Source organism: Rattus norvegicus, chromosome Y (genome assembly GCF_036323735.1).
Source record: "Rattus norvegicus strain BN/NHsdMcwi chromosome Y, GRCr8, whole genome shotgun sequence".
Lineage (NCBI taxonomy): Eukaryota > Metazoa > Chordata > Mammalia > Rodentia > Muridae > Rattus > Rattus norvegicus.
The window spans coordinates 4077138-4102300 of NC_086040.1; the positions used below are offsets into that span (position 1 = coordinate 4077138).

Consider the following 25163-nt stretch of genomic DNA (forward strand, 5'->3'; position numbering starts at 1 on the left):
AATAAAAGAATGGGAGCATCTGTGTATATATGTATATATGTATGTATCATATGTATGAACATATATATGAATTTATATATGTATGTATCTGTGATTTGTTTTCTTTGGGAAGAATTCATAATAAAAAGTAAAAAGAAGAGAGTTTACTTTGGTACATTCTGGTGAAAACAACATGGTGGCAGAAGCTTAAAACTGTCCAATATTCTGAATTCACAGTGAAGGAGGAGACAGAAATGAATATTGCCATACATCTGGCTTTATCTTCCTCTTTTTTTCAGTTCAGTTTATATCCCTAATTTATGCCAACAATCATTGCGAGCTTTACTTTTTCAGTAAGACTTCTCTGGAAATCCTAAAGATAGGTACCAGTTGATAACGATCATGGTGAGCATGAATATTAATAGTCACATTTTATAAAGAAGAAACAAACAAGGGAGACTACCATTTTCAACTATGTTGAATACACATTGTTTCCTACACTTTCCAAATAACAACAAATTGCTATGTATATTTTGTTTGTTTGTTTTTTATGACAGAGATTCTCTTTATAACAATGGTTGTCCTGGAACTTGCTCTGGAAACCAGGCTGGCCTTAAACTCTGAGTTCCACCTGCATCTGCCTCCTAGTGCTAGGATTAAAGACATTGACCACTATTGCCAACTGAAGTGAATTATTTTTAAAAATATTCTATTTTTAGTTCTAACAGTATGCATGTCTTTCTCAGAGTGGGCATGTATGTATGATTTCAAGTGCTTGTGGAAAATGAAGTAGTAATATGCCCTTTAATTGGACTTTATAGGTGGCTATGAAACATCCAGATATTGTCACTGAAAATTGAATGTCAATCCTCCACAAAAACAGTATTACTTAATTTAACCACTGAGGCATCTCTCCTGTCCTGAGTCTTCTTAAAAATAGATCATTTAAATACACAACGTAAAACAACTGCAGGTGATAGAAGTGAACAGAAGTTTAGAAGCTGAAACTCAGGAGTGAGTCTATAATATGACTCTTAGTGTCAGAGTCTCTTAAGAATTGGATAAGGGAAGGAAAGCAAACCAGGAAGGTGCCAGTCTTAGTCTCCAGTTCCAAAGGAAGCAATCAGTAAAGGTGTAAGCATATAGGCAGACATTTTCCCTGAGTTGCAGGGAGGAGGATGGCACTTCCAGAAACATATATGTGGTCATGAGATGGGAGAGAAATAGAGGTGGAGAAGTTCATATGATGTGGATAGAGGCTGAACTATAGATGTGATGGTACTGATGCCCAACATATCAATATGAGACCAAATTGTCTACAAAAAATACCAATTGAGTTGGTTTTGATCTCTCCAACTACTCTTAGGATTGGGGCATGACAAGAAGTGTTAAATATAATCACCTGGGTTTAATTTTTTGTCTTATTTTCTACTATTTCAATCAAGAATTTGTCCTACTTTTTCTCTATAGCTACCTCATAATGTCAAGTGTTTTTGTAGAGAGGCTCTGCCAGAGCATGACAAGTACGGAGTCAGATGCTCTCAGCCAACCATTGAACTGAGAATGGTGTTCCCATTGGAGGAGTTAGAGAAAGGATTGAAGGAGCTGAAGTGGTTTGCAACTCAGTCAGAACAATAGTACCAACGAACTGGAGCTCCCAGGTACTAAACCACCATCCAAAGAGTACAAATGGACAGACAAATGGTTCCAGCTGCATATGTAGCAGAGGGTAGCCTTACTCAGCAACAGTGGGATAAGAAGCCTTTGGTCATTACAAGGCTGGACTCCCCATTGAAGGAAATGTGAGGGTGAGGAGGTGGGAAATGGTGGGTGGTTCTGTTGGGGAACTGCCAAAAGAAAAGTGTGGGGATTTAATGTGGTTTATGGAGAGGAAACCAGGAAAGTGGATAACATTTGAAATGTAAATAAATTAAAATAAATCCGGTAAATTAAAAAGACGGAAAAATTCATCCTTAACTTATCTTGCACATTCCATACAAATATATTTACAGAAGTGGATCTTGTTTGTTATTTCTATATATTACAGAGTGGCATACCAAGAGGGCAGTCCTGATGATATTCATCCTCATGGATCCTGCTGTTCCAGCTCCTTGCCAGATCCTAACTCAAATAGATGCTGTTTCCAGACAATTGCTTGCAGAATAACTTCAAAAAGTCTAAAACAACCATCACCTATTATTTTTATTTTGACTTAACCATTTTTCCAATTTCCTTATGTTCCCCACAAATGAAATTCTTTACCTCAGTCATCAGTAAGAAATCATGAGATGACCATCATCACCAATTTCTTGAATTTTGGTCATTTAGTGAATTATAGATATACTTACATTTTAAGGGATAATTTGAAAATAATTACAGTTTTGACAAGGAGGAAAAAAATTAGAGAGTTTGCCTTTCTTTTTGTCTTCCATCGTTCTTTCTTAGGTAAAGGGATTGAAAAAATAAAATTGGAAATAGCATAATATCATAAGACATTAAATAGATTGGATCGATTATTAAATTTACTTTTATACAAAGCATTTTATAGTCATAATCTGACATTGGTAGAGATCTTTCCATTTTGATGGAGAATTGTTTTATATTTTCTTACACTAGTACAGAATTTACATATTGATACAACTTTAAGGTTTTCATTGATATAAATCTTAGTAAATTGATAGAAAATTTAAACTTATTTTATTACTCCTAGGCATCTTTCCTATGAAACTTATTTAAGAATACAAGTTTTGATCCCAGTCCTTTACATAGTTGTTATTACATACTGCTTAGAATAATAAAGTAATGCAAGAAAATAGAGAGTCAAACTGATTAGATTCTCATTTAGTTTATTACAATAACATGTATTCAAGGTTACAAAAATAGTAAATATTTGAATATAATCAATATTTAACAATCCATCATCGTATATGTTGATGTTCTCCAAATGTGTCATTGATTTACAGAATATGGCTTTTCAGTTTATTTCATTATTATAAGATCTTATGACTACAAGATTGCTATTGATAGTGCCAGTTGGGTCCTTTAAAAAGGAAAGAAATGACCATGTATATGTTTGTTAGAGGCATGTTATGATGAGGTGAATGGGGGTTCCTCTATGAAACAATGCTGAAACCTCTTCCATTGAGGTATCAGCCATATGAAGGATATAGTGTGGAATAGAGTTTATTTAGGATATGTAGAGGGGACTTGAAGGAGTAGGAACAGAGAAAGGTAAGGGGTGGGGAGAAGAGGTGTAGAAGCTAGCTGTGAGCACCTGAAGAGGAGGTAGAGAAATGGGGAGAGAAGGGACAGAGAGGGAAGAGGGAAAGAGGTCATGTAGGGGGGAAAACTGTCCCCATTATACTGAGTCAGGTATACCTGGATATTGACAGGTAACTGTGTTGTGGAACTTAGAAGAAAATTAAACAGTTCCTACATTCCACCTCAAACAAAGTGATGAACATCACTACCTACGTGTGGATTTTCCAACCACTGGAAATGACAAAACTTTATCCACATTGGGATAGAATTTGTTGGACTATGTGGTTGAGCTTTCTAACAAAAAAAGACTATCATAATAAAAATTCAGTGTCAGGTTAGATCTCACAGAAGGTTCCTTTGGCCTCAGATATATGCCACCAAAGCATTGCCACCCCAAACACCAGAGAAAGGAAATGCACCCATGCACCCAGCATAGGTCCTTAACCTCATCCTGTGTTCCTAATCACATAAAGAAATGTGCAGGGTGCACTATAGAGCAGCATGTCGGAGCTATTATGGAGGGGAGAGGCTTGTACCCTGACTGAGGGAGCAAGGGATGCGGTCTGGTGCAGCTCTGAGGCATGCAGCCGCCTTACCTTCTGCTGCTTTCCTCCTGATCTGGCAAGCACAAATGGTGGTCATGGCACCTGGTATGCTCAGGTAAGTTTCTTGACACAGCATGAATGGTGAGCCACTCCCGGGCCAACCCCATAAATGTGGGATGGAGGAAATAAATGATACCATAGAGAATTTACTGAAAGGAAACATTATAGAACAGAGCTTCAATGATAATAGCCCATTTGAGCAGTTAAGAAAAAACATGTCAAATGGAGATTTACAGTACACTATTGAAATATAAATAAACTTACAGAATAAATGCAAGGAAAATTACCAGTTGTAGAAAACATATTCCTAAAAATAAGACAAGAGGCTATCACTGTAGATTTAACAGACTTATTGCTTAGAATTCCTTTACAACTTAATTCTGGGAAATAAATACATTTTCATGGGAAGGAAAACAATAACAAATAACCAGGGTATCACAAGGATATAAGAACAATCCAATCATATCACTTTATGCATTAAGATGAGAATTAAACTCACTTCAAAGACCACAGAAAATCATCATCTTTTTATGTATATGATTTCTTCCTCATAAATATCAAAGAGAAACAGAAAACAGTAGCTGATTTATTAGCACACTTAACAAACAAATGATTGAACATCAATAAGGATAAGGTGAATGAACCATCAGAGGAAATAAAATTCCTCAGTGTACACTGGTCCATTAAGTGCCTATCCTATCACTGTAAGTAATTAATAAAATAAAAATAAAACTTACCAAGACTGCAAAATAAAACAAACACAACATCTCATAGAACTATTTGTATATTTTCGATAATAAATACCTTATTTCCAGTTGTTGCTCCAGTTACTGTATAACAAAGTTAAAATACATCAGATTTGTCCTCAGGACTGCCCCTACAAGAGGCAGTAAAAACCATAATACAATAAATGCGAGAGTATAGTAATTTAATCTATCTTATTATAGATGACACTGTAATAATAGATATCTTATTTCTCTATCCCATTCCTTCTTTATCTTTTCCTTTTAATAGTTTTTATTACAAACTGCTTAGGATAATTAGGTAATTCAAGTTAGAAGGTTTTCTTTGTCCCTCTCTCTTTCACATGAATCATGCATACAGGCTTGCTCATAGTTCTCATTAGAGACTATGAACAGGTATCATAAGGCCCCAGGAGAACACAAATGCCAGCCCAATCTAGTATATCCAGCAAAAATCTCCAACAAAATAATTGGTATTTTGATAATCGAGGAAGTAAAAAGCAGATCAGCACAGCAAAAGGAAGTAGTAGCAGTGTTAAGGCATGTCTTTCTACTGGGTATTTTTCTGCCTGAAGATAGATAACCTTTTCAGAAAGATATAATGAAGTAAGAAGAATGTGTGTTTCCTTCTCACAGGATAGTAAGTAAAGAGTGCCTAATAAGGAATAGAATAAGCTTTCATCAGTTGCACTAGGAAGAAAAATAGGATTGGAACAAATTAATAATCATGGAGAAACAGTAATTCCAGTTCAGGTGTGCTGTGAGTTACAACAAGACCAGATAGCATCTGAGAGTTGGCTCAGCAGTAAAGAACCTACATGTTGCCTCCATAAGAAGTCTGGATCTAGGAATTCAGGAAAGTATATACTGAAGAAGCAATAGCTGATGACACCACAGAGCAGCAAAGAACAGTGCCCGTTGAACTTTGCTCACTGATGTCTACTTTAATTATCTGGTTATATGGGATATTGTGAGGATATGTGAAATTGTCATTATTTTTTATTTATTCAAAGGTAAGTTTATTAAGATAAAAATAAGACATGCCAGCAAGGGAAAATGTTCAGTTGTCACAAGCCTCCCACAGAAACTCCTATCTTCATATATGATTCCTTTCTATGTATGAAACAAAGAGTATAGTAAAAGAAATTATATGTATCACTTGACATCATCACACATGTTACAACTTTGCAATGACCAGTGTTTCAGAGGACTGCACAATTTCGTATCTCCGAGGAAAATGTTCTTGGAATACAATCTATGGATTTGGGAATCACCTTTCTTTTTTTTTTTTTTTTCTGCTGGATGTAGGTTATTGATTTTGGCCAACTGCTGTGTTCTTTTGGGGCAATTTGTTTGTCCTTCTTTATTGTTTTTTGTGTTGCTCACTTGCTCTGCTCACTTTCATATTCCAACTTCATGGATTTGCACACATTAGATCCAAGTTGTTCCCAATGGCGAATACTCATACTTTCAGTGCTCTTGTGCTCACCTTGGGTCTAAACCACACCAGAAAAGGTTTGGACTTGATAGGGAATGGCCGCTCCTTGTTAATAATGCCAGCTCTTCCTGTTATATGAAGGCAGCTATGCTCACAAATATAAAGGACACAGATGTCGCTCGCCCAATGTCTCGCCAGCAAGAACGACGCTTGGAAACAGGATTCTTCTGCGAACAAGCCTTTACTGTACAGCTCTCTTGAACAGGGACAGGGGGATCTCAAGCGGCAAGAGTGCTCGCCTTACATAGACAGCAGCTGAGGCTATGTTAATTGTCCTTCAGGGATTGGCAGAGCATGAATTACCTCATTAGCATGGTGCTGCTCCCTCATTAGCATATTACCAGCCAACTGATGCCAGGTGCAAAGCCTGCACATGCACAGTACCGTTGTTCACGACAGGATGGCGCCCTACACACAGGTACACACACAGACACACACACAGACACACACACACACATAAACACAAACACACACTGGTCCTCCTTCCCTTATCTGCCTACCCTATTCAAGGATATAGAGCTAGATGACCGATAGATATAATTTAACAGGATACATACCAATGATATGTTGAAATGAAAGGCAGCACATAATTATTCCCTTAGTGCACATTATTATAGGGCTCACACACACACTTACAATGGTGCCTTATACAGGGTGTTTCTTAAATGCTTTACTATAATGCAAAAAGAATTTTTGGTTATCCTAATACAAAGGGAAATTTTATATCAATACTTTGAAGAGTGAAACTAAGAAACAGTTAAAGATGAACTGGGTTCTCTCTCACCTTGGAGAAAGAGGTAGTAGGAAGATCACGAATACATGTTCAAGTGTACATCACATGAAAAGGTTATAGCATATGTAAGAAATATTAACTAGATGTGTTTCTTTTTATCGGCTCAGACCTTGAACCTTCAAAACAAGAAAATCAGATGACAGTATGTGGCAAGTAAATTCTGCATGTGTAGCAGAAGACGACCTTGTTTGCTGACAAATATGGAGTGTGCTGCAAAAAAACAAAACCAATGGATTCTCCAGCCACCTGTTTTTGGCCCTTGAGTCTCACAATGCCTGAGGTTATGCCTTTGTGGACTTACTACCTGATTTCTGTACTTGCTTGAGATATTCTGTGGCTTATTTTCCCTATTTCATCGTCTTCCTACCACTCTCTGAGGTGCATGGGTTGCATTTCCTGGGTTTTGCACCATGCTTCTATGTGTAAGGTTCCACCATTAGCAAATGGGTTCCTTGGAAAACCGATTCTGTTGACCTGTGTCTCTTAGTGTTGACAATTTTCTACAATGATCTGGTTCCATGGTTGATGACAAGGACATAGAATTGCCTACTATGATCACTCCAGGGTGTGGGAAATCCAGACATGCAGGGGTGTGCATACAGCAGATGGAGTGTCTTCTTTACTAATCACTAGGGACAGTGATTTAATGTAATCAGGCAGATCAGGAAAGAATTAATAAACGCCCTTGAGCACAGATGGCCACAATGTGATGGCCCTACATCTCCTTCATTGCAAGATGAATGCTCAATCCTGAATATCTATGCTCCAAATACAAGGCCATCTACAAACATAGAAGAAACCTTACTAAAGCTCTAAGCACACATTGTACCTTACACACGGTGTATTCCTTCAGTCATTTCAACAAAAGCAATATTTAAAAGTCTCTGATTATCAAAATTGATGTCTTCTACTCCTCTTGGGTTCATTTATTTCTTTTTCTTCTAGCTTTCAGGTGTGCTGTCAAGCTCTGAGTGCCTGCAAAGCAAATGATGTAACACAAACATATTTCCCATTAGGCTCTACGCTTATTGGCTAAATCTTCCAGTGTTTTGGTTCATCCAAATGAAACATACACTACCATGGCTGACAAATAGATATCCCTGGTAAAATGTAGTTTTCACCCCCAGTGCACATTTTCTTGAGTAACTAGGTTAATTAACATTTTACTGTGGTTTCACAGGTTCAGTCAGCAGCTGCCACAGCTGGTTCATGAGAATCTTCGTGTTTTCCCATATCAGGGCCCAGAGAAAACTTTGCTTTCTTTGATCAAGCAGTACAGCATCAAAATGGATGGTTGCCACCATGATGGCACCATGGACCTGACCTATATGTGGGGAGGGAGTCCAAGCACCCCTCTCTTACTACTTGCCTCCTTGTATCTACTTCCAAAACACCATATCTTAATTACACACACACACACACACACACACACACACACACACACACATGCACACAGTTACTTTATTGCACTCAGTGAAGATATTTAAATTTAAAAAAATGTTTATTTCATGTATATGGGTATACTCTCACTGCATTCAGACACATGAAAAGGGGGTATGAGATCCTTATTACAGATAGTTATGGTTGCTGTGAATGGAACTTAGGATCTCTAGAAGAATATTCAGTGATTTTAACCATTGAGCCATCTCTCCAACCTCATATAAAAGCTGTTAGACTGTACATGGTTATAATGTCCTTGAGTAAGTTTCATCCCCCATCACCTCTTTTTCACCCCATTTAAATCACCTCCAACTCCTCCTCCACCTACTCCTACTCCTCCTCTTCCTCATCCTCCTTTTCCTCCTCCTTCATATGGAGCCTCAATATGGGATTGAAACATGCTGGTCAGCCAAGTGATCACAATGCTTCATTTTTACAACATAGGCTCCATTTAAGCAAAACTTGTTCCTAATAGTCAGAGATAGGAAATATTCAATATCTGTCTCTCAACGGATGAATGGATTTAAAATTTGGTACATTTATACAATGGACGATTAGTCCTGCATGCTACATGCATCAAAATTTCTTGCTAGCCTCCTCTTGGAGCCTCTTTGTCTCCACTTGCTGTGCAATTATGGGAGCCGAGGGATCTGGAAGATGTTGGTGGCGAGATGGGGGATGAAGATGGACTATTATGCAATGGAAGGAACTTCCCTTGTGGTCCAATCTATTTGAAGTAAGGGCCAGATGAAGAAGTAGAACTCTCAGCTCCTTCTCCAGCAGGAACCTAGCTTTTTACCCATTCCTTCTATGACAATTGCGTCAACAAATCTTCTTTTGCTTAATGACTGACATAATTAGAGTGTGAATTATCTCAGCCAGTACAAGAACTTGCCTATAACTCTCCAAACTTGAGTTCATTCGCAAGGACACATGTGATTTAAAGAAAGAACAGAGTTACTTTTAAAGTATAGAATGTGTACGGTCAATCAGAGTTCATACCGCTGGCCTGCTGCTCTGTGAGTCCTGATCTCTTTTATATTACCTTACTGCTGGCTTCTTGTATGTTTATGGGAATTTCTGTCTTTAGGTTAGAGAAATCTTCTCATTAGATTTTCATTTAGTTTATTATAATAAAATGTTTTCAAACATATTCAAATAATAAATAGCTAAAATATTCAAACTAAACCTTACCAATAACTAAAGAGTATGCAAGAGACAGTCCATTGCTTCTGCTACTTATAGCAGACCATCTGCCGTCTCTTGCATATTCTGGTGTGTCTGCAGACTCTGACAGTATACTCACATAGCCCAAAGCTCCTCAGAACTGAGAGTAAAAGAAAATATTTGTATAGTCTTGCATATCACTATGTGTGTGAGCATGTGTGTACGCATGTGCATCCTAATGTTTGCACATATGTTTCCAGGCAGAAAGTTGACACTGAGTTTTTCAGTCCATCCATTGCCACTTTCCTCATGAATCTGCAGCTGACCAATTCAATCTGGTTAGCCAGTTTGCTCCTGAAAGTGCCTATCTGGAAATGATTTTGTTTTTGGAGGGCTGCTGTGTCCCCATAGTTTTGTGTGGGTAATGGGATTCTAAATGCCATTCTTCTCTCATGAGGTAAGCAGCATAGTTGTTGAGCCATCTATCTAGGTTTGACATATTTTTGGCCATTTCTTTGTTGTTGTTTTTGTTAGTAATGTTGTCATATGTATGTGTATGTTGTACATGCATGTTCATGTGAATGTTCTGGGTCACATATTTGTGTGTGCATAGAGAGGCCTAGGGTTCATTTCAAAAATCAATTTCATTTTGTCTTCCAGTGTATTCTCTGAGCCAAAGTGTGTAATTTAAACCTGGAGATCAAAAACAGGACCAGTATACTGAGCCAACTTGCCCTAGATATGCCATTTCTAACTTTTCAAGAACAGTAAAGTGCACACAAGTGAAATGCACACAATGTTAGCTCAGTATTTATATAAGTATAGAGACTTGAACTGTGGTCCTCCTGTTTAATTGGTAAGCATTTTAATAGAAGAGTCATCTTTCCTGGGACTAGAGTTACAAATGATTATGAGCCATTATGTGTGTGCTGTGAATCTAAACTGAGTCCTTTGTAAGAGCAGCCAAAGGTCTTAGCTACTGACCAATCTCTCCAGTACTCCACAGAGAAATTTAAAAATAAAAAAATATTTGGCAGACTCTAAATATAGAAACAAGAGTACTTATGGTCAAGATGATGGAATTTCAATACAGGGCAGTAGGAACCCAAGGCAAAACATGCTTTGCACACAGGCAAGCAGGAAGGGAAGATGGCTCCGTTTAACATTTCAGCGAAACAGAAGTGAGTCCTGAGATTCAGTATACTTCATTGAAACAGATTCCAGAGCACTGAGCATATCTCCAGGATCAGACAAGGAAGGGAAGCCCATGGGAAACAGTGAGACAATGAAAAATGTAACAAAAATGACAAGAGGATCTCAAAACAGGCTGGCATTGAAAAACTAACTGTAAGAGTCTCTCCTGGCTGAGCATATAACAATGACAAAGCTGCAGTAGAGGCATGCTGTTGCTTGTTCATTGCTGGTTCTGGATAACAGTTGTGAAATACACAGTGATGGTGTAAACTGAGAGTTAAACCATCGGCAGCTTAAATGTGCAAAGAAGGCAATATTTATATGATGGAAATTGGCAGATTGTGCATTCAGTGCGGTCTACTCTCCTCCCTAAATGGGAGGCAGGCATGCGTGGGCATCACAGTATGAATTTTCCCAGGTCCCCTCCTAGTAGGGGATGGGCAGTCAGCACAAAATGGCTGCACAGGTTTGCAAATAAGGAAATCACTTCTTGGTTCGATTCCCTGCTCTTCAGAAAAGAGAATCCAGAAACTGAGATCTGTGAGCAGGAGGTTTAACCAAGTGGATTTCTGAGCTAGAGTTTCATGGACTACGGAAGAGGCATTTTGGTGAGGGTAAAGGAGTTGAATTATGATGTGGGTATGTGAAAATCCTCCAGAAAGCTGCATGGCCAATCAGAAGTCAGTACTGCACACAGGCTACTATTATTGAAGGGTGGGGGGAGACAAGGCTGCCCTTGGTGGGAAAGGGATAGTTCAATAATAGTGAAGTCTCCACCACCATGGCCCACCCCAGCCCAGTACTGCACAGAGGCTGTCCTTGGAGTTGGGGTCCAGAGTAGTGGAATTATAGTGAATTCTGTCCCAAAAGGGTTTCTGCATGAGCAGCAGTACCCAAATGAGAGAATGGTCAGGTTAGAAGATATCCTTGGAGATGGTGGGAGAGATATCCCTACATCTGTTATGTGTGAAGAGACCCTTGGATATAAGAAACTGTGATGAAGGTACATGTCTAAGCCCCAAGGCCCCAATGAGGATTCAGGACTATTCACAGTGCAGTGGTTGTCAACTCAGTACAGGATTGCCCTCAGGGTATACTAGGCAACGTCTGGAGACTTTGACAGGGGGTTTTGTTCCTGTTAGTTAACAGTTACAGGGGTGAGGGGAAGTCATTTTTGATTAGTGGTCTAGCCATTGGGAAGTTGCTCACTCTCTCATAAATAAAGCTCCATCCACTCTCAGGCCAAAAACCTTAATTAAACTCAGTGTGTTATAATCAAAACAAGGAAAAAAAGATATGAGAGTAGAAGGGGCAGTGGTAAGGAGCAGGAGAAGAAGAAGAAAAGGAAGAGGAGACAGAAGAGGAAGTGAAAAAGGAGGAGGAGGGTGAAGAAGGAGATGGAGGTGGTTTAAATGGAATGGGAGAGAGATGACAGGAAGGAAACTTACTTAAGGATATTAAACTCATGTACTGTCAAACAGCGTTTATAAAATTTAAGTGGGACAGGAGAGATTGCTCAGTGGTTAAAAGCACTGACATTTCTTATAGAGGTCTTGAGTTCCGTTCACAGAATGTACATGGTGGTTCCCATCTGTAATGGGAATCCAAGACCTTTTCTGGTGTGTCTTTAGGCAGTGACAGTGTACCCACATACATGAAATAAGTAAAGTTTTTTTTTTAAGTTTAAATGTTTTCACTGAGTGCAATAAAATAACTCTGTGTGTGTTTGTGTGTGTGTATGTGTGTGTGTGTGTGTGTGTGTGTGTGTGTGAAATAAAGGATATTTTAGAAGTAGATACAAGAAGAAACGTAGTAAGAGAGGTGAGCTCTGAAATCCTTCCCCACTTATAGGGCAGAATTTTTCAAGAAATAAAATTAAAAGGATAACTTATAAGAAACCACTAGGGCTGAAGTCCTTGTCAAAATATGATGAGTGCTTAGCATACAGAAGGCCCCTGTGTCTAGGATGAAGTCCCAAATTTCTAGAAAATGAAACTATTGAAAAAGCTTTACCAGGACAGATGAAGCAAATAAGACAAGGCAATGTGGTTGGTAATCCCAAAAGCTGAATGGGAAGCTGGAATTTAAATCCTATAGCAGCACCATGCACAAAGTATGCACTGTCTGGTTCTTTTCTTTTTTCTTTTTTTTTCTTTTTTTTGTCTTTATTAATTTGAGTATTTCTTATTTACATTTCGATTATTATTCTCCTTCCAGGTTTCCAGGCCAACATACCTCTAATCCCTCCCCCTCCCCTTCTATATGGGGGTACCTTCTCTATCCTCCCCCTCCCCTTCTATATGGGCGTACCCTCTCTATCCTCCCCCCATTAATATGCTCCCCACAGCAATCACATTCACTGGGGTTTCAGTCATGGCAGGACCAAGGGCTTCACCATCCACTGGTGCTTTTGCTAGGCTATTCATTGCTACCTATGACTTTGGAGCCCAGGGTCAGTCTGAAAGATCCCGGGGATGGGGAGGTCCCCCACTCAAATCTCCGGACATCACAACGCCCAAGAAAACACGAGTAACTGGTCTTAATGTAATAAACAAGAGGTGTATTTGAAGAATCAGAGCTCTGGGGACAACACATATCTCACACAGGAGACAGAGGAGTTGATGCCGAGCCTAATTAGGGGAAGGGACTTACAGGGAAAATTACTTAGGCAGTTAGCAACAGCCACACAAAGCAAAATCATCGGTTTGTAACTTGGGCTCAGTTCAAATCTAGGCCACTACATTTCTGGGGAAAGCTGACCCTAATTCTCATTTTTCTCAGGACTGTTGAGTCAGGCCTTATTGAGGCTGGATGGTTTGTGGTGTCTATAGCCAGGCCACATCCCCAAAACATGTTATGTTATTCTTTGCTGTGAGGTGCATTTGTCCTTACATGAGGTTAAGTGGGGTATAGTTTAAAATCTTTATTCTTTTATTCCCCACTACTGCTTGTGACTAGCTCTAATCTTAGAACTCAGGGCCTGCTTCTTCAATTTTTTTCCCTCAGGTCTTCTGAGTCATGATATTGTTTGTGGCTTTATATGTATGGGCCACATTTGGCCCACTCTCTCCCTACTTAATCAATATAGTTCTTGAAGTTCTTGCCAGAGCAATCAGAAAACAAAAGCAGATCAAAGAGATACAGATTGGGAAAGAAGAAGTCAAAATATACCTATTTCCAGATGCTGTGATAAGATATTTCAGTGATCCCAACAGTTCCACCAGAGAACTATTTAACCTGACAAACACCTTCAGCAAAGCGGCTGAGTATAAAGTCAATTTAAATAAATCAGTAACCTTCCTCTACACAAAAAAGAAACAAGCTGAGAAAGAATTAGGGAAACAACACCTTTCATAATAATATAAAATACCTCGGTGTGAGTTTAGCCAAGCATGTGAAGGATCTGTATGATAAGAACTTCAAGCCTCTGAAGAAAGAAATAGAAGAAGACCTCTGAAGATGGAAAGATCTCCCATGCTCATGGATTGGCAGGATTAGTATAGTAAACATGGCCATTTTACCAAAAGAGGTCTACGGATTCAATGCATTCCCCAAAAAAATATTAATCCAATTCTTAAGAGAGTTAGACAGAACAATTTCCAAATTCATCTGGAATGACAAAAAAACCCAGATTAGCTAAAACTATACTCAACAATAAAAGGATTTCTGGGGGAATGACTATTCCTGAACTCAAGCATTATTAAAGAGCAATAATGAAAAAAAACTGCATGGTATTGATCCAGAGACAGGCAGATAGACCACTAGACCACTGGAATAGAATTGAAGACCAAGAAATGAACCAATGCCCTATGGTTGGTTCACTATGATCACTTCATATTTGAAAAAAGGAGCAGAAACCATCCAATGGAAAAAGGATAGAATTTTCAGCAAATGGTGCTGGTTCAACTGGAGGTCAACATGTAGAAGAATGCAAATCGATCCATGCTTGTCACCCTGTACAAAGCTTAAGTCCAAGTGGATCAAGGACCTCCACACCAAACCAGATACATTCAAATTAATAGAAGAAAAAGTGGTGAAGCATCTCGAACACATGGGCACTGGAGAAAATTTCCTGAACAAAATACCAATGGCTTATGCTCTAAGATCAATATTCGACAAATGGGATCTCATGAAGCTGCAAAGCTTCTGTAAAGCAAAGGACACGGTTGTTAGTACAAATCGGCAACCAACCGATTGGGAAAAGATCTTTACCAATCCTACAACTGATAGAGGGCTTATATCCAAAATATACAAAGAACTCAAGAAGATAGACTGCAGGGAGATAAATAACCATATTAAAAATGGGGCTCAGGGGGTTGGAGATTTGGCTCAGTGGTAGAGCGCTTGCCTAGCAAGCACAAGGCCTTGGGTTCCTTCCCCAGCTCTGAAAAAAAAAAAGAAAAAATGGGATTCAGAGGTAAACAAAGAATTCAGAGCTAAGAAATGCAGAATGTCTGAGAAACAACTAAAAAAATGTACAAAATCTTTATTCGTAAGGGAAACACAAAACAAAACAATCCTGCGATTTTACCTCACAACAATGAGAATGGCTAAGATCAAAAACTCAGGGGACAGCAAATGTTGGCAAGGATATGGAGAAAGAGGAACACTCCTCCATTGTTGGTGTGATTGCAGACTGGTACAACCATTCTGAAAATCAGTCTGGAGGTTCCTCAGAAAATTGGACCTTGTACTACCTCAGGGCAGCTATCCCCTCTTGGGCATATATCCAAAAGATGCCCCAATATATAACAAAGACATGTGGTCCACTATGTTCACAGCAGCATTATTTATAATAGCCTGAAGCAGGAAAGAACCCTGATGCCCTTCAACTGAGAAATTGATACAGAAAATTGGTATATCTACACAAAGATATTACACAGCTACCAAAAACGACTTTATGAAATTCCTAGTCAAATGGATGGAACTGGAAAAAATAATCCTGAGTGAGTTAACCCAATCACAGAAAAACAGACATGGTATGCACTCATTGATAAGTGGATATTAGCCCAAATGCTTGAATTACCCTAGATACACAGAGCACATGAAACTCAAGATGGATGAACCAAATGGGAATGCTTCACTCCTTCTTTAAAATGGGAACAAGAATACCCTTTGCAGGGAATAGGGAGGCAATGTTTAGAACAGAGTAGATGGAATATCCATTCAAATCCTGCCCCACATGTGGCCCATATTATACAGCCACCCAATTACATAAGATGGATGAAGCAAAGACTTGCAGGTCGTCAGTAACCGGATGTAGATATCTCCTGAGAGACATACCCAGAATACAGCAAATACATGGTAATGTCATCATTAAACCACTGAATTGAGAATGGAATCCCCATTGAAGGAATCTTAGAAAGGACTGAAAGAGCTTGAATGCTCTTGAGACCTCATATGAATAACAATTCCAACCAACCAGACCTTCAAGTGACTAAGCCACTAACCAAAGATTATACATTGAGTGACCCTGGACTCCAATTGCATAGGTACCAATGAATAGCCTAGTAAGAGTACCATTGGGATGGGAAGCCATTGGTCATGCCAAGACTGAACCCCAGTGAATGTGAATGCTGGGGGCAAGACAGTAATGGGGGGAGGATGGGTAAGGGAACACTCATAGAGAAAGGGAGGGGTAGGGATTAGGGGGATGTTGCACAAGAAACCTGGAAAGTGAATAACAATTGAAATGAAATAAGAAATACTCAAGTTATTAAATATGAAAAATTTTAAATAAAGCCAGTAGCTACCAACAATGCTTATGTCCCTAACCCTAAGAACAGATACAGAAAATATAGTTCATTTAAACAACAGAATACTATTCAGCTATTTAAAGTGAGGACATCATGAATTTTGCAGACAAATGGATATAGAAAATACCTGAGTGAGATTACTGAACACCAAAATGATGTGCATTGTATGTACTCACTGAGAATTTGGTGTTAGTCGAAATTGACAGAATATTCAACATACAACCCACAAACCATAAGTTTTTTTTTAACAAATAAGTCCCAAGTGTGGCTGCTTCAAACATATGTAGAAGAGGAAGAAAAATAAGAATGAGAGGCAGAGGGATCGAGGCTCCTAGGTGGTGGAGAGGGGCAACCAAATGGAAGGCACGATCAGGTATATGGGTAGACAGGGGAGAGGTCCAAAGTGATTCGTGAATGAATAAAAATGTTCAGTTATGATGGGGATGTCACGGGAAACTTCTAGAAAGTTCCAGAGAACTGGAATATGAAAGGCTTCTAGGACTCAACAGGGATGACCTTAGCAGAAATATCCAACAGTAGGAATATGGTACCTTACAAGGTCACCTCTAGTAATAAGAGGGGGTATGAAGAGAAATATTGGGGTAACCAAGCAACCTTTAAAATTTTGAGTCAGAAGTGTTCCTGACTAAAAAAAGTACAGAGACAAAGGTGTAGCAGATATTGAAAGAAAGGCTATAAAGTGACCAGCCAACTTTGGATATTTTCCCTTGGATGGGCATCAATCTCTGGTACTATTACTTATGCTATGTGACGCTTGCATACAGGAGTCTAGCATGCCTATCACCTGGGAAAAACTCCCAGTGGCTTACTAAGACCAATGCAGATGAGGATATGGCAACTAACCACTGGAATGTTGGCTGGGATGACAATGGAACTGTTAGGGGAAGGGTTGGGAGAAATGAAGGGAATTGAAACCACAAAGGAGGACAAACAGTATCAACTACTCTATACCCCTGGATTTTCCCTGAAACTAAGTCAAATACCAAAGTCCATTTATGAGCTGGTCTGTGACCTCTGGCACATTTTTAGCAGAGGACTGGCTTTTTTTGTTCTCAGTAGGAAAGAATTTGCCTAATGCTATAGAAACCTGATGTCCCCGTGAAGGGACATTCTTGTGGTGCTGAGATAGTGGTAGATGGGTTGGGGACACATTCTCAGGACAAAAGGGAAGGTGGGACAAGATGAAAAACTTGGGAAGGGTAACAATATTTGGAATATAAATGTCTAAAATTAATTTTAGAACATCCGTTTTACTCTTAAATACTTTTTAAGGTCTTTCCTTGTGTATTATCTGAGTTAACATATAAGTATTTGACTATGGTAGCCACAATTTCTCTCTTTTACTTTTTACAAAACAGAAAAATTCTATCTTCTCACAGAAACACTCACATGGTTTGGTTTGTCTGTTTTAGATTTTTGGAACAAGTCTCACTAGGTAGCCCAGACCAGTCTTGAACTTGCCAAGTAGCCTGAGCTGTCCTGTTTCTTGTTATCCACATGCATTTGAAGCTAGGGGACCAGAAATCCTGTTTTTTTTTTTTTTTTTTGTTTTTGTTTTTGTTTTTTATTTATTTATTTATTTATTTATTTTATTAACTTGAGTATTTCTTATATACATTTCAAGTGTTATACCCTTTCCCGGTTTCCGGGCAAAATCACCCTCCCCCCTCCACTTCCTTATGGGTGTTCCCCTCCCAACCCTCCCCCCATTGCCGCCCTCCCCCCATAGTCTAGTTCACTGGGGGTTCAGTCTTAGCAGGACCCAGGGCTTCCCCTTCCACTGGTGCTCTTAGTAGGATATTCATTGATACCTATGGGGTCAGAGTCCAGGGTCAGTCCATATATAGTCTTTAGGTAGTGGCTTAGTCCCTGGAAGCTCTGGTTGCTTGACATTGTTGTACTTTTGGGGTCTCGAGCCCCTTCAGGCTCTTCCAGTTCTTTCTCTGATTCCTTCAACGGGGGACCTATTCTCAGCTCAGTGGTTTGCTGCTGGCATTCGCCTCTGTATTTGCTGTATTCTGGCTGTGTCTCTCAGGAGCGATCTACATCCAGCTCCTTTCGGTCTGCACTTCTTTGCTTCATCCATCTTGTCCAATTGGGTGGCTGTATATGTATGGGCCACCTGTGGGGCAGGCTCTGAATGGGTGTTCCTTCAGTCTCTGTTTTAATCTTTGCCTCTCCCTTCCCAGCCAAGTGTATTCTTGTTCCCCTTTTAAAGAAGGAGTGAAGCATTCACATTTTGATCATCCGTCTTGAGTTTCGTTTGTTCTAGGGATCTAGGGTAGTTCAAGCATTTGGGCTAATAGCCACTTATCAATGAGTGCATACCATGTATGTCTTTCTGTGATTGGGTTAGCTCACTCAGGATGATATTTTCCAGTTCCAACCATTTGCCTACAAATTTCATAAAGTCGTTGTTTTTGATAGCTGAGTAATATTCCATAGTGTAGATGTACCACATTTTCTGTATCCATTCCTCTGTTGAAGGGCATCTCGGTTCTTTCCATTTTCTGGCTATTATAAATAAGGCTGCGATGAACATAGTGGAGCACGTGTCTCTTTTATATGTTGAGGCATCTTTTGGGTATATGCCCAAGAGAGGTATAGCTGGATCCTCAGGCAGTTCAATGTCCAATTTTCTGAGGAACCTCCAGACTGATTTCCAGAATGGTTTTACCAGTCTGCAATCCCACCAACAATGGAGGAGTGTTCCTCTTTCTCCACATCCTCGCCAGCATCTGCTGTCACCTGAGTTTTTGATCTTAGCCATTCTCACTGGTGTGAGGTGAAATCTCAGGGTTGTTTTGATTTGCATTTCCCTTATGACTAAAGATGTTGAACATTTCTTTAGGTGTTTCTCAGCCATTCGGCATTCCTCAGCTGTGAATTCTTTGTTTAGCTCTGAACCCCATTTTTTTAATAGGGTTATTTGTTTCCCTGCGGTCTAACTTCTTGAGTTCTTTGTATATTTTGGATATAGGGCCTCTATCTGTTGTAGGATTGGTAAAGATCTTTTCCCAATCTGTTGGTTGCCGTTTTGTCCTAACCACCGTGTCCTTTGCCTTACAGAAGCTTTGCAGTTTTATGAGATCCCATTTGTCGATTCTTGATCTTAGAGCATAAGCCATTGATGTTTTGTTCAGGAAATTTTTTCCAGTGCCCATGTGTTCCAGATGCTTCCCTAGTTTTTCTTCTATTAGTTTGAGTGTGTCTGGTTTGATGTGGAGGTCCTTGATCCACTTGGACTTAAGCTTTGTACAGGGTGATAAGCATGGATCGATCTGTATTCTTCTACATGTTGCCCTCCAGTTGAACCAGCACCATTTGCTGAAAATGCTATCTTTTTTCCATTGGATGGTTTTGGCTCCTTTGTCAAAAATCAAGTGACCATAGGTGTGTGGGTTCATTTCTGGGTCTTCAATTCTATTCCATTGGTCTATCTGTCTGTCTCTGTACCAATACCATGCAGTTTTTATCACTATTGCTCTGTAATACTGCTTGAGTTCAGGGATAGTGATTCCCCCTGAAGTCCTTTTATTGTTGAGGATAGCTTTAGCTATCCTGGGTTTTTTGTTATTCCAGATGAATTTGCAAATTGTTCTGTCTAACTCTTTGAAGAATTGGATTGGTATTTTGATGGGGATTGCATTGAATCTGTAGATTGCTTTTGGTAAAATGGCCATTTTTACTATATTAATCCTGCCAATCCATGAGCATGGGAGATCTTTCCATCTTCTGAGGTCTTCTTCAATTTCTTTCTTCAGAGGCTTGAAGTTCTTATTGTACAGATCTTTTACTTGCTTGGTTAAAGTCACACCGAGGTACTTTATATTATTTGGGTCTATTATGAAGGGTGTCGTTTCCCTAATTTCTTTCTCGGCTTGTTTCTCTTTTGTATAGAGGAAGGCAACTGATTTATTTGAGTTAATTTTGTACCCAGCCACTTTGCTGAAGTTGTTTATCAGCTTTAGTAGTTCTCTGGTGGAACTTTTGGGATCACTTAAATATACTATCATGTCATCTGCAAATAGTGATATTTTGACTTCTTCTTTTCTGATCTGTATCCCCTTGATCTCCTTTTGTTGTCTGATTGCTCTGGCTAGAACTTCAAGAACTATATTGAATAAGTAGGGAGAGAGTGGGCAGCCTTGTCTAGTCCCTGATTTTAGTGGGATTGCTTCAAGTTTCTCTCCATTTAGTTTAATGTTAGCAACTGGTTTGCTGTATATGGCTTTTACTATGTTTAGGTATGGGCCTTGAATTCCTATTCTTTCCAGGACTTTTATCATGAAGGGGTGTTGAATTTTGTCAAATGCTTTCTCAGCATCTAATGAAATGATCATGTGGTTTTGTTCTTTCAGTTTGTTTATATGATGGATCACGTTGATGGTTTTCCGTATATTAAACCATCCCTGCATGCCTGGGATGAAGCCTACTTGATCATGGTGGATGATTGTTTTGATGTGCTCTTGAATTCGGTTTGCCAGAATTTTATTGAGTATTTTTGCGTCGATATTCATAAGGGAAATTGGTCTGAAGTTCTCTTTCTTTGTTGTGTCTTTGTGAGGTTTAGGTATAAGAGTAATTATGGCTTCGTAGAAGGAATTAGGTAGTGCTCCATCTGTTTCAATTTTGTGGAATAGTTTGGATAATATTGGTATGAAGTCTTCTATGAAGGTTTCATAGAATTCTGCACTAAACCCGTCTGGACCTGGGCTCTTTTTGGTTGGAAGACCTTTAATGACTGCTTCTATTTCCTTAGGAGTTATGGGGTTGTTTAACTGGTTTATCTGTTCCTGATTTAACTTCGATACCTGGTATCTGTCTAGGAAATTGTCCATTTCCTGAAGATTTTCAAATTTTGTTGAATATAGGTTTTTATAGTAAGATCTGATGATTTTTTGAATTTCCTCTGAATCTGTAGTTATGTCTCCCTTTTCATTTCTAATTTTGTTAATTTGGACGCACTCTCTGTGTCCTCTCGTTAGTCTGGCTAAGGGTTTATCTATCTTGTTTATTTTCTCAAAGAACCAACTTTTGGTTCTGTTGATTCTTTCTATGGTCCTTTTTGTTTCTACTTGTTTGATTTCAGCTCTGAGTTTGATTATTTCCTGCCTTCTACTCCTCCTGGGTGTATTTGCTTCTTTTTGTTCTAGAGCTTTTAGGTGTGCTGTCAAGCTGCTGACATATGCTCTTTCCTGTTTCTTTCTGCAGGCACTCAGCGCTATGAGTTTTCCTCTTAGCACAGCTTTCATTGTGTCCCATAAGTTTGGGTATGTTGTATCTTCATTTTCATTAAATTCTAAAAAGTTTTTAATTTCTTTCTTTATTTCTTCCTTGACCAGGTTATCATTGAGTAGAGCATTGTTCACTTTCCACGTATATGTGGGCATTCTTCCCTTATTGTTATTGAAGACCAGTTTTAGGCCGTGGTGGTCTGATAGCATGCAGGGGATTATCTCTATCTTTCTGTACATGTTGAGGCCCGTTTTTTGACCAATTATATGGTCAATTTTGGAGAAAGTACCATGAGGAGCTGAGAAGAAGGTATATCCTTTTGCTTTAGGATAGAATGTTCTATAAATATCCGTTAAGTCCATTTGGCTCATGACTTCTCTTAGTCTGTCGACATCACTGTTTAATTTCTGTTTCCATGATCTGTCCATTGATGAGAGTGGGGTGTTGAAGTCTCCCACTATTATTGTGTGAGGTGCAATGTGTGTTTTGAGCTTTAATAAGGTTTCTTTTACGTATGTAGGTGCCCTTGTATTTGGGGCATAGATATTTAGGATTGAGAGTTCATCTTGGTTGATTTTTCCTTTGATGAATATGAAGTGTCCTTCCTTATCTTTTTTGATGACTTTTAGTTGGAAATTGATTTTATTTGATATTAGAATGGCTACTCCAGCTTGCTTCTTCTGACCATTTGCTTGGAAAGTTGTTTTCCAGCCTTTCACTCTGAGGTAGTGTCTGTCTTTGTCTCGGAGGTGTGTTTCCTGTAGGCAGCAGAATGCAGGGTCCTCATTGCGTATCCAGTTTGTTAATCTATGCCTTTTTATTGGGGAGTTAAGGCCATTGATATTGAAAGATATTAAGGAATAGTGATTATTGCTTCCCTTTATATTCATATTTGGATGTGAGGTTATGTTTGTGTGCTTTCATTCTCTTTGTTTTGTTGCCAAGACGATTAGTTTCTTGCTTCTTCTAGGGTATAGCTTGCCTCCTTATGTTGGGCTTTACCATTTATTATCCTTTGTAGTGCTGGATTTGTAGAAAGATATTGTGTAAATTTGGTTTTGTCATGGAATATCTTGGTTTCTCCATCAATGTTAATTGAGAGTTTTGCTGGATACAGTAACCTGGGCTGGCATTTGTGTTCTCTTAGGGTCTGTATGACATCAGTCCAGGATCTTCTGGCCTTCATAGTTTCTGGCGAGAAGTCTGGTGTGATTCTGATAGGTCTCCCTTTATATGTTACTTGACCTTTTTCCCTTACTGCTTTTAATATTCTTTATTTTGTGCGTTTGGTGTTTTGACAATTATGTGACGGGAGGTGTTTCTTTTCTGGTCCAATCTATTTGGAGTTCTGTAGGCTTCTTGTATGTCTATGGGTATCTCTTTTTTTAGGTTAGGGAAGTTTTCTTCTATGATTTTGTTGAAGATATTTACTGGTCCTTTGAGCTGGGAGTCTTCACTCTCTTCTATACCTATTATCCTTAGGTTTGATCTTCTCATTGAGTCCTGGATTTCCTGTATGTTTTGGACCAGTAGCTTTTTCCGCTTTACATTATCTTTGACAGTTGAGTCAATGATTTCTATGGAATCTTCTGCTCCTGAGATTCTCTCTTCCTGTTTTTGAGCCCTTTCTGTTTCTGTTGTTAAAAATCCAATTGCATATCTCAGTGTTATCAAGATTTAACATGCTCTCCAGCACACAGGAAACAAAGCTAAGTCCTATCACACTGCAAAATATTCTTGGGTGACAATCCTAAGTCAACATCTCTTCATAGTGTACATATTTCCCAATGTCTGCTTGATGGAACACCATAAATTTCCATGGGGTCCATGTTTCTACAGTCTTGGGTAGAATTTGCTGCCACTCCAAAACCCAAAGGAATGTCTGCCATGGAATAAACCACTCTCCCTGGTCCTGAGACATGTTTTCAGTGATTCGACCCAGACTGGATTTCAACACATGGTTTCCATACAAGAAGGATTGCTCTGCTCTAGGCATTATGTTCACTTTATATTTGGCATAGGGTGCAAGATAATCCAGAGCTGTAACATGCAACTGGAATTTGTGGGTCTTGGTACTCTTTCCAAAACACATCCCCAGGGACACTAGCTTATCTCTGAACATGTTGGTGGACAGCTTCAGGATCATCTCACTCACATAGTACAGTCTGTCCTTGTGCAGCCTAAAACAGTCGGTGCAACCCAGTCTGTCCACCAGGAGTTGTAGGTTCAACTTCAATCAATCCCACTAAAATAAGTGACTAGGCAAGGCTGCACACTCTCTCCCTATTTACTCAATATAATACTCAAAATCCAAGCCAGAGCAATCAGACAGTGAAAGGAGTTCAAGTGGATACAAGTTGGAAAGGAAAAGTCAGTTCCACCAGAGAACTACTAAGACTGAGAAATAACATCAGCAAAGTGGTTGGATATAAAATTACCTCAAACAGATTGGTAGCCTTCCTCAATTCAAAGGACAAACTGCCTGATAAAGAAACTACGAAAATGGCACCCTTCATAATTCTCACAAATAATATAAAATATCTCAGTGTGACTCTAACCAAGCAAATGAATAATCTGTATGACAAGAACCTCAAGTGAATAAAGAAGAAAATGAATAAGTTCCCAGAAGTTGGAAAGATACCCCATGTTCATGGATTGGCAGGATTGTATAAATGGAAACTTTGCCAAAAGTAATCTACAAATTCAATGTGATCCCTATCAATATTATAAAAAATTCTTCATAGTGTAAGATAGAGGAATTTGTAAATTCATTTAGAATATCAAAAAACCAAGAAGAGTGAAAATTATCCTCAAAACAAAGGAACTTCTGGGGTAATCACAATCCCTTACCTTAGGCTGCATTACAAAGCAATAGTCATAAAAATTATATGTTATTGCTAAAAAGATAGTCCTGAAGATGAAAGGAAAAAAATGAAGAAACTGTAAGGAACCCACACACCTATGGCCACCAAGGAGCCAAAATCATCTAGTGGATAAAACATAGCATTTTAAACAAATGGTGCTTGTTCAACTGGATGACAGCATGTAGAAGATTTGAAATTGATCAATTCTTATTGCCCTGCACAAAGCTTAAGTTCAAGTAGACCAAAGACCTCAACATCAAACCAGATACACTCAAACTAATAGAAGAAAACTTGGAGAAGAATCTTCAACACATAGGCACTGGGGAAAATTTCATGAACACAACAACAATGGCTCAAGCTCTAAGATCAAAAATAAACAAATGGGATCTCATAGAACTGCAAATCTTCTTTAATGCAAAGGACAGTGTCATTAGGACAAAATGACAACTGACAGATTGGAAAAAGATCTTTACCAATCCTACTTTCAATATAGGGATAGTATTCAATATACACAAAGAACTCAAGGAATTAGCCTTCAAAGATTCAAATAACACTATTAAAATGGGGTACAGAGCTAAACAAAGAATTCTCTGCTGAGGAATGC

At 38.9% G+C, this 25163-nt stretch overlaps 1 pseudogene; it reads right to left on the reverse strand.

Annotated features, from left to right (window-relative positions):
- On the reverse strand, positions 23445-24556 carry LOC103694681 (60S ribosome subunit biogenesis protein NIP7 homolog pseudogene; annotated as a pseudogene).